Source organism: Fukomys damarensis, unplaced genomic scaffold (genome assembly GCF_012274545.1).
Source record: "Fukomys damarensis isolate Sample0158 unplaced genomic scaffold, DMR_v1.0_HiC HiC_scaffold_36, whole genome shotgun sequence".
NCBI classification, from domain to species: Eukaryota; Metazoa; Chordata; class Mammalia; order Rodentia; family Bathyergidae; genus Fukomys; species Fukomys damarensis.
Window position 1 is genome coordinate 48,435,860 of NW_022900948.1, and position 11,004 is coordinate 48,446,863.

Genomic DNA, 11,004 nt, shown 5'->3' on the forward strand with positions numbered 1-11,004 from the left:
GGGCAGCAGGGCCGAGGGAGCGACTGCGGAGCGGACGCCGCCTGTGTCCCTCGGGCTTGGCCTGCGGCCCATCGAGGTCTGCATAGAGCCTGCCCGCTTGCTCTCGTCCCAGCCCCCTACCTGGCCCCGCGCCACTGAGCGAATGGAGAAGACCCCCCGGGCGCCGCCCCCCCGTGAGGAGGACAGGACCGGAGGAGGGGCCGGTGCTGTGCCAGACTGTGGGCTTCCCGGCCCGAGGGCACTGGACTGTGGCCAGAGAAGGCCTGCGGGTCGTGTCAGGCAGCCAGGCTGCAGGCAGGTTTTGTGGGGCCTGCCTTAAATAAACCAAAACACTGCAAAGAGAAAATCAGGTACAGATCCTGGAAGGGACCAAGCCAGTGAGGGGCCCTGAGGATTCTGCCGCTTTGGTAGGGCAGACCCACAAATAAGAGATAACTTACTCAGGAAAGAATGGCTGCTATCAAGAAATCAACCAATAACACATGCTGGAGGGGATGTAAAGAAAAACCACTGTTGGTGGGAGTATAGACCGGTGCAACCACTGGGGAAATCCGTATGGAGATTTCTCAAAAAACTAAAACTAGAGGTTCCATTTGACCTAGCTATTCCTCTCTTTTCTTCCCAAAAGAATTAAAAGTGTCATACCACAGCGATATATGAACACCGTGTTTATAGCAGCACAGCTTGTAATAGCTAAATCTTAGAAACAGCCCAAATGCCCGTCAACTGACGAGTGGATAAAGATGTATTCTTATACAATGGAGTCCTACTCTGCCATAAAGAAGGAAGAGCTTCAGACATTTAGAGCTAAATGGGTGGACCTTAAGACCACACTCTTAAGTGAGATAAATTAGATAAACATTTTTAAATACCCCCATTACTTCTCTGGTGTGAGAAGAAATAGGACGGAAATGTGTAACAGATACTGGGAAATGGGAAGCAAATGTTCAAGTGGGAACAAGGGAGGGGGAGGGAGGAAGGGACAAGGGAAGCAAAGTGAAAATAGAAGGAAAAATGGAGACAAAACTTGTACCTAGGGAGGAGTGGGGTGAGGGGGGCTGGGCAAAAGGGGTGGGATGTGTCGTTACCAGTGCAAATCCCCGTGATGAGTGTCGGCGGTGTGTATGCCTAAACCGCACCAATAAATGATTGGCTATTTTAAAAGATGTGTGAGTGCCTCATTGTTTCTCTGATGTGAGAAACCGAGAGTGGAAACAAGAACTAAAATTGGGGAGATTGGGTCAGCAGTGCCCCAAAGTTGTGGGTTTCTTCCTATTCTGGGCAAGGAGGAGAGGTCATCCCCATGTCCAGAATTGAATGAACATTTGAGACTTCGCCTCATGGGAGAGACATCTTTGGAATGGCATTTCCTAAGTCACGGGGCAAGAAGCCACAGACTTGACTAATTGGGGGCTGCATTTCAGAATGGCACCTTCAAAATATTAGTGGTCCCAGTGTCTGGTTACCTACCCAAAGGCCTGCATCTTAGCTTTTTTTAAACATCTACTTAATCTGGCAGTCGACCCTTTTCCCCAACTGAACTCTGACTTTCATGCTCCGAGAAAATATCCCACAGGCCTGGGCCCTCCATGGTCTTTCTTCCTTCTAATCTAGGGAAATTCCTGCAGGGGCTTTCTTATGTAAAACACAGTAAAAATTTATTGTACATAGTTTCTATTGAATATTAAAGAAAACAAAACAGAAAAAAAGAAACAGGAAGTAGGGAGAAGTTCCAATAATTACTCAAATTATAAATTCTGTGGTTCCAAAAACATTTCAGTACAGGATTGGGATTTACCTCAGTGACACTGTGCCTGCCTCACAAGCACAAGGTCCTGAGTTCAATCCCTGGTACCACAAAAAAAAAAAATTCATTGTATGTGCTAACCTGTTTCATTTATACCTCTATTTCCTCTTAGTTCATTGAAAAGAAAGTTTTGTACTATTATCTGTTTCTTTTTTGCAAGAGTGTTTTTTTGTCTATGATTTGTACTATAACATTTTGGCCATTCTTTTAAGATTATGTACACAGTGTACTAACTAATGTTATTTTTAATGAATTTGTTATGAAATTTTGCTTTATTTTTTCATAGGAGACTTTAAAAAACATTTCTTTATTAATATCTACTTGCACTACATTGAAATAAAAATTGTAAAATAAAACTATGGGCGAGGGATTTAGCTCAGTGGTGCCATTGCCTGCCTCACAAGCACAAGGTCCCCAGTTTGATCCCCAGTACCAAAAAACTAAAAATAATGAAAAAAGATGCTACTGTTCAGTTTATTGGGGATCAGAAGTTTTTGCCTTCTTGACCAGCCACTGGTTGTCTGGCACTGGCCTTTTGTTTTGTTTTTGAGACCCTTAGGTAACCTCAGTCTTGGTATACCAGGAAGGACAACTGATTGGCACAGTTATGTCACCTTGGCTAAAGTGATACACCGAGCAATAGTGATAGCATCAAATACAGCCTAGAAAATGACAAATTGCGGTGTCTATTAATTTGCCACCTTTAACTGGATTAACTGGATTAACTGGATTATATAACAAAATATATAACAAAATGTGGTTATATAACAAAATCTAAAATGAACCAGAGAATTGTATGCGATGAATAAGCCCTATATGATGTTGTTTTCCCTCAGGGCTCAGATTTCAGAAGGGCTGGGGGAAAGATAGAAACGGAAAAGATTAGAAGCAAGCAAGACTGGAGGGACGAACAAAGATCAGATGAGCTAAGATCGTACAAACTTTGGGAAACTCATGAATACAGGAAGGAAAGAGGAAGAAACAAAAGCAAGAACACTAGAACAACAACAAAAAGAGAAATGATGTTCAAACAAGAAAAATCAAGAACAAGAACCAGAAAAGAGGAAAAACAGAAGAAGAAAGAAAGAAAGAAAAACAGTCCAGTCCAGGTGTGGCTCCGCAGTCACTGGTAGACACCATGGACCGACAGAGTCTGGAGCTGAACTGATGAATCCCAGCAAGATAGACGCAGCTTACGGAGGGGCTGTGGATAATCCCAGTCTGCCTACACCTTTAGTTCCACTGAAGTTCAGGCTGGAACTGGATTTTTTGAACCTGCAACAGTCTGTGTGTCCTTCCAGCTTGAACTTGGCTCCCTGCTGACTTGAACTCAGCTCCCTGACCTCCTGTTGGTTTGAACTCGGTACCCCCGCGCACTGGGAGCCACTAGATTTAGTCGGTCCATAGGTGTTCTGAGTTCTGAGCTCAGTTGGGCCCTCTTCCAGGTGGCTACCGGCCAGACACCCTCTCCTGGGTGATGTCTGAACGGGCATATCTCACCAGCTGCTGCAGGCCACTGCGTCCACTGCTCTGGTCCACTGGTGCGGTTCCCGGTTGAGGCCTCTGAGGTTGCCAGTAGTCACTGTGTATCTGCAGGTTCGACCTGCTGTTACCACCCTGTGAGTGCAGGCTCTGGGAGAAAGGGCTGCTGGCTGTCTCCTTCCTCTGTGTTAGTCTCTCTCTTTGCTCTCCCCACGGACTTCAGATCCTTCCTGGGTCCTGGGGACCCACTTTCCTTCTTCTCCTCAGTCTGCTGTGCTCCGGCGTCAGGTCACCACATCTTGGAGAAGCCACTCGCCACTCGGCCATCTTCCTGGAAGTCCTCTTTCTTAACTGCAGCAGCCGGAACAAGCCAGACTCGGAGCTGCTCCGGGAAGGCTGTGGCCCCTCCCTCCCGGGGTCGCCCTGCTCCTCCCCACAGGTCCCACGCCGCCCTGTCACCTTCTCTGGTTGGCCCCAGACCGTGTGGCCAGGTGCCTCCCTCACAAGTCGCCCCCGTACCGATGCAGACCCTGCCAGTGAGTGTAGCTGCCACCTGCTCTTCCCCAGGCCCACACTCACAGAGCTGGATAGGACTTGGGGTTTGGGGTCTGGGTGTCAGAATGGGGCCTCACACTGACAGCGGCCTGGCGCCACCTGCTGGGACAGTCCAAGCAGTGCAGAATTGCTGTGATGGGGACCCAGGGCCACCGAGCCAACACCACCTGTGGCCTGGCCGGCCCAGGAGCCACACGCGGGGCTAACTCTGCCCCGGCAGCTTCACCCCATCCCCGGATTGTGACGGCTGGAGGTGGGGCGTGAGGACTGACTTCCACAGTTGAGTTGTTGCTCTTTCTCCCTTCTGGGCTGGGGGTAACAGGCCCTCTGCCACTGAGCCGCACCTTGGGGCTCATGTTCGTTTTTTGAGCTGACTTGTCCTCGGGACCCCGGTGTGACTTCAAGGCCAGTGACAGCCTGATGTCTGTGGCTGTCGCAGAGGGGCCTGTGACGGGATAGTAGGTGGGGCAGGACACAGGGGAGCCTGGGTTCACACCTCTCCCTCGGCCACCTCCGCCTGCCAGCAGAGAGATGAGTTCACTCCCCTCCTCCTGCTCTGGTTGCCATCATGGCTGCTGGAGCCACAGAATGAGCCCTCCGTGACCACACTGTGCTGTTTCCTAGGGCAGTGCCCACCTTGGCCTCCTGGATGCTGCCCCTTGATGCCCAGGACCATGCAGTGGATGAGAAGCTACAGGGCAGCCGTGGGGAAGCTCCTTGGACACTTGCTGGTCAGGGAGTGAAGAAGCCTGGAGGTAAAGAGGGTGCACACATGCTAGGGAGCCCCTGAGACAGGAAGGGGCAGAGAGCCCCATGTGGGAGCCCAGGGACATGCTGCTGTGGTGCCGCTTCCATGCTCCGTGGGCTGGTGGTGCACGCTCTTACCAATGACCACTTCCCTGTGGCCCTTGGAGATGAAATGCCAGCCCACAGGGGTTGCAGTGTGGCCTGCTGTGAGATCCTGGGGTCTCCCATCCCCACAGCACGCCCTCCTGTGTGTCCTAGGCCAGACCCCAGAGGCCACTGCAGACATCACAGGTGGCGTTGTGGAGAGCAGCTGAGAGTGGTGCCCAGACCCAGCCTCAACCTGGCCACTGGCTCCTGTTCTCCTGGCCATGGGCAGGCTCAGCACCTTAGGCCATTGCTCCTGTGCAAGGCAGGGTCGGGACACACGGCCTGGGGGGCTGCGGAACTCACTGTGCCAGTGCCAGAAAAGCCACTGGTGGAGTGGGACCAGCCGCCCAGATGGCCTGCCATGGCCCCCTCCTCAGGATGTCCCTTGTATACTGCCAGTCAACCTGTGTGGCAGAGGGACAGAGTGACCTCTGAGGCTAGGTCATAAAATACCCCGTGGTCGCTGATGCTGCCATTCTTGGGTCTGTCACAGATGTCAAGTACTCCTATGATGGCTGCCATGTTGGGAGGGTGCACAAGGCCCCCGAGGAGGAGTGGAGTCTCCTCCAGCAGCCACAAGGTGAGCCAACTGAGAGTTGGGGTCCCCAGCCCTGTCCAGGTCTTCGCCGGGCCGCGGCCTAGGACAGACACATGCCAGATGCCCAGCATGGCTGCAGCTTGGCTCCTGACCTGTTACGGATGGGATGAATTGTGTCCCCCAAGTTCACGTGTCCAATCTCCAATCCCCAGAACCTCAGAGAGTGGATGTGGAGGCAGAGCCTCTGAATTTTAATGTAAAATGGAGTCACTGGGATGGGCCCAGATCCAGTATGGCTGGATGTTAGGACACCTCGGGCACAGAGGGATAAGCACGTGAGGACACTGGGAGAGGGTGGGAGGCCTGGGCGGAACTACTGCTGCACCCTCCACCTCAGCCTGCACCCTCTGACCTTGGAGGAAGTGAACACACCCCCACCTGTAGCACCTCTGCCAGCTGTGCAAGCAGGTTGATGCCAGTGTGGCTGCCACTGTGGTCGCTACCTTCCGGGGCAATGAGAGGCACGGAGCATATGGTCACGTATGTGGCGGGCAGTCCAGGACCAGTACTGCCCCTGCCCCCTGCAGGGCTCAGCGGGGCACCACCTGGCTCCAGGTCCAGGTCATCACAGTGCAAAGGGGCTGGGTCTGGAGAGGCGCCCTCTGTGCCTTGCCAGCCTGAACACAAGCCAAGGCGGCTCCCAGGAGGAGTCCTCTTGGTGCCAGAGAGGCCAGCAAGCCCCACTGCTCCCTTCCCCTGTCCTCTCCGGCCCTGCTTCCCATCTTCCCTACTCGCTCCCTGTCACTCCCCTAGCTGGTCCTGCCTTTTCCTGTTGCCTCTGAGGCCTCTTCTGCTTCCTGCCTACTTGGAACCTACTTGGTTAGGGGTTAAAGTGCCTGCATTCTTCTGGGGCTGTACAGCGAGCCCCAAGGGCTTTGGTGCCGCCAGCCTCATCCTGGTCTGGCCCGGGGCTGCCGGGCGTTTAGGTTGCCTGGGGTGGACTCAGCCTGCAGGAGAGGTGTGGCTGTCCATTCCAGGCTAGGACAGTGCTCGTAACAGTCACTGGGGTCCATCGGGGCAGCTCCATAGCTCCTTATTCTCCCCCACGAGCAGCAAGTAGCAGCTCGAAGGTTGGGGTCAGTGACTTTGCTGGCCTTCTGGCCAGGGTGCAGGTTGGCAGCAAGCACCTGCCCAGCCTGCTCAAGGCCCCGGGTTCCAACCCCAGCACAACAAAACCAAAAAGACTGAATGCCTAAACAAGGCCAGAGCAAAATAAGCACTCAGGAAATGCCACATCACAGAACAGAGCCATGCCCACTGCCCCCGAGGCAGGCCACAGCGAGGTCACACAACTTGGTGGCAGCCTTGGTCCTTCAGGGGCAGCAGGCACTGGGTGCTGCTGAAACCCGAACCCAGACCGTGAAGGTGCTCAGAGGCAGCAGTCCGAGGCCAGCGCTCACCTGAGTGGCCCCAGCCGCAAGCCTGGGTTGCGTTTCCTTCCGGACCAGTTCCACAATGACCAAACAGTGCGAGTTGACGGGGGATTTGTAGCCTCCACGACTGTCCCCCGGGTGCACGCGATTTCCAATGCTCCAGGGAACCAGAGCGGACGATGTTTTATGGGGCGCTTGGAAGACAAACACACACATTTATATGTCACTTGTTGCAGTATAAATGCTAACTTTCAAAACTTTTAATGAATTGTATACATTCCAGGAGATTTATAGGGTGAATGGACGGCTCAAAATGTTACTTTCAACATACTTGTCACTTTGGCAACAGCACCAAAAAAAACCTGGGAGATACCGCACTCAGAAATAAATCCTCAGCAGACGCATCTTCAGAGAGGGTTATTTTGGTCGTTGATGGTTGATATGCCCCCCAGTGCAGGATTTAAAGTTAAATTATGCAAAATCAAAAACAAACCTTATAATACTTAATCAAACATGCATAAAACTGTCAGGTCCAAATAAATTCTCTCAATTAACTTGCTTCAGATTGTGATTGCATTTGCTAATTTAATCAGCCCAGAGAAATCTGGAGGTACGGCTGATGAATTCTTGGGAACATGCGCCCCACGGGGGCTGGGGCAGGACCCCAAGCCTTTCCTTCTTCTGTTTTGGTTTTTGTTTTTCCTTTTTCGGTGCTGGAGATCAAAACCTGGGCCCAGGCATGCTAGGCAAGCACTGTGGCCATGGGCCGAGCCCCAGGCCATTGGGGAAGCCATTTCGGCCTGGCCGGACAGGCGCCCACCTCCCCTCCATGCTGTCCAGGAGCAGGACCTAACAGAGAAGGCCACCTGGTGTGGCGTCCAGGCCCAGGGCCCCTCCCTCCTGGCCTTTCCAAGGGTCCACCCACTCGCCCCAGGTCCGCCTTCCTACCTGAGCTTCCGAGGGTCTTGGGAGAGACTTCCTGTGACAGACAGGCAGTGGCAGGGCTGGGCACTGAGCCCTGAGCCTGGTCTGGGGGCAGGGGTGCCTCTCAAAGATGGGGCCCAGAGCCACTGCGGTCACCTGGCCACCAGGCTGTGATGCTGAAGCTAGGGCTCGTCCAGCTGCCGTGGAGCCATGTCCCGGGGCCATTGAGGGGCCACCAAGCTCAAGCCCATGGCTGCGACCACGGGAGCAACGTGGCGCAGGTTCTGTCTTTGTAAAGCTCAGCAACTCCAAGTCACCCAAGAAGAAATCTGCTCACTGTGTCCTGGGGTGAGGAGAGAAGAGGCCAAGAGCAGGACAGCGGGAGGCTCCTGCCGAGCTCCTCTTCTCAGAGCTGCGCGGGGCGAGTGGCCCTGCGGCCCGTCTCAGAGTCCCCATCTTGGACCCCACTCAGGCCTCCACGCCGTCCCCAGGCCCCTCTCGCCCCTCCCACATGTTGGCAGAGATCTCTGGAGCTAGAGCAGGCACCGCACCCCCAGCTCCCTGGCTGCCCTGAGCAGACGCTGGGCGAGAGGTGGTGGTGCCCGCCTGGCCCCTGCTGCATTTTATTTGCTTCTCCAGTCCCGTGATTGTGCCCACTTGGGCGCATGTCCCACTGCATCCCGGGCTTGAGCGTCTGTGACCAGCGTGTCCACGTCTGTGGGCGCCCAGTGGACTGGACGATACAGGCCACACCATGTGCAGGCCACAGGTGCCAGGTCAGCTGGCAGGACACAAGAGCAGGTGCCCAAGCTGGGTTATTATGAATAACGCCGTGAGGAACACCCGGTGCACTGACTTCTGGGCCCTGCTGCCCACGGTGCCCAGGCCACCCTGCCCACCAGCCAGCCAGCCTGCTGGCCCGAGGTCCTCCCTGCTGCCACCCACACACCTGCTCTCCCTGGCACAGGTGGAGCTTTCTGCCAGGGAGCAGCCCCTGCCAGCCATCTCCAAAGCACACAGCGACACGGCCTCCTCGAGCAGGGCAGATGCGGTGGCATCCTGTGACACCCACTCAAGCACTGCTGACCACGCTGTGGCTCAGAGGTCTTCGAAAGGGGCACCTGCAGCTGCCTGGGGAGCTGCCCAGCCCAGGCCTTCCTGGGAACCAGGAGGGTGACGCGGGAATGGCACGACATCACATGGAGACCGGGATGGCACAGGCAGCACTTACGCCCACAGCAGAGTGAACCAGAACAGGGTCAAGTGTGGGTGGAGCCCAAGGACGTGGCCAGTAGAAGAAGCCACACACGGGGCAGATCCAGCCAGGTGAGCTGGCACACGCCTGCAATCCCAGCTACTCAGGAGGCTGAGACAGGAGGATCTGAAGTTTGGGGCCCCCGTCTCAACAAACAAACACAAACGCACAGACAAATGCTGTACAGCTCCATTTAGCTGAGGTCCTCAGTCACTGCCCCAGAGGGACAGGCAGTGGGAGGTGAGTGCAGTGTCAGGAGCAGGTGTTGGGTGGGGACCGCGTGTCCACTCAGGAAGGCGAGACTACAGGGGTGGCAAGTGTGACAGCCCCCGCGACCATGCCCTTGGGATGGCTACAGTGGTAAATCTGGGGCCGGGGTACAGTTCAGTGGTGAGCACTTGCCTGGCATGCTGGGTCCGGAGTTCCATCCCGGGCACCTCAAAAAAGGGTAGATTTTTGTTATGTTTACCACAACAAGAAGAAAATGAAGAATCTCAGAGGACAGACAATGAGCCTGGGACAGAGTGGGAGGGTGGTGGTAAACCGAGGCAGGTGGGAGCCACTGGCACCGGGTGCCAGGCCTTCCGACTGTGTCCAGCGTCTCTGGGCAGGCGGGTCTTCAGGCTCACCCCGCCCGGCCACCACCCTGACATGTGTCCCATCAGCTGCCCCTGGAGGTTTCCGAGCAGCCAGGGCCTCAGAGCCCCCTGGGCCACTCAAACAGATGGAGACAGCCCCGCCGAGAACCCCGAGCTGCTCTGGGCCTTCTGTCATGTTGGCCTTGGGCCTGTGCCCGTCTCCTCCCCGCCTGCCCTGGCTCAGTCCCGGTGTTGGAATTAACCCTCGAGGAGGTAAACATCTCCACCAATCACTGTTGCTAAAGAACACTTGGGATTTATTCACATCTGCCCTCAGCCTTGGAGGGGCCAGGTGGGGCTCCTTGGTGGCCCTTGTGAATAACTTCTGTATAAAACAGAGGTGTTCATGGAAACGCAGGCCACGGATCCTGTCTGTGCTCATCCCGAGCACTGAAGGACTGGGTTTGGCTCCGAATGACTTTCCTGCAAGTAATTCAAAGCTTGGCCCTGTGTCCTCGTGTAAAAGCTGCTACCACTGTTTGTTACTATATTTATTTGATTTCTTAAATAAAGATGTCCACCCAAAAATACAGATTTCCACCCTGGAAGATCAACGGCGTCTACAGTGCGAAGTCTCTCTCCCGACTTGGCGGGGATGTGTGGTTTTTTCCTCCCTCCGTCCCCTCTCCCTCTCTCCCTTCTCCAATAGAGCACACACAACACGAAACCGATAAACACACATCTTGCCCGTAGTGGCCATTCCTACCCCTTCCCCAGCCCTGTCCACCACCATCCTTGATGTCCGCAAGGCAGGGAAGCTACCCAGGACCTGGCCCGCTCCATCTTCTGTCCCTCCCCACTGGGTCACAGCTGGGCCCTGTGGGCCCAGCCCCCGCGTGCAGCTGCCCTGCCCTGACCGGGGTAGTCGGGACGAGGGCCCTGTAAGCCCTGATGGAGGCAGTGACACACCTCGCCCCCCTGTCCTCAGTTACCCGAGGGCTGGGTCTGTGCTGGTCCCCTGGGAACTTCTCTGTCCCTCCTGCAACCACTGAGCCGGGGGCTCTTTGGGGCAGGGCCTGGGGCCTGTGCTGGGGAAACCGCACTGCCAGGAATCCCCGAGTGGAGTTCTTGACTGTGGGCCGACCTGATGGTCGCAGGGCTCCTTGCCCAGCGCGGGGGAGAGTTGGGGTGCGGCCTTCCCAGGATTCCGGCCCCCCAGGACCTTCCCGGGACCAGCTCTCCTGCTCCGGGCTGAGCCGGAGCGGCCGGCAGGGGGCGCTCCTGGCCTGGGAAGGCGAGCTGGGAGCGAGCGGCCCGGCCTGCGGGCGTCGGGTCTCTCTCGCCTTGGCCCACGTTTCACCCCGGTGCACCCCGCGCACCCGGGTCACCCCAGCACACTGCTCATGGCTTGCTCCGGGTCACCCGGGCCCTGAGTGTGCCTCAGTTTACTCCCAGCACCACGGGGAGTGGGTCGGGTCCTCTGTGTGCAGCGTGCAGGGCCCGCTTTCGGGGTGACTGGGTGACCCTGGAGTGGGGCA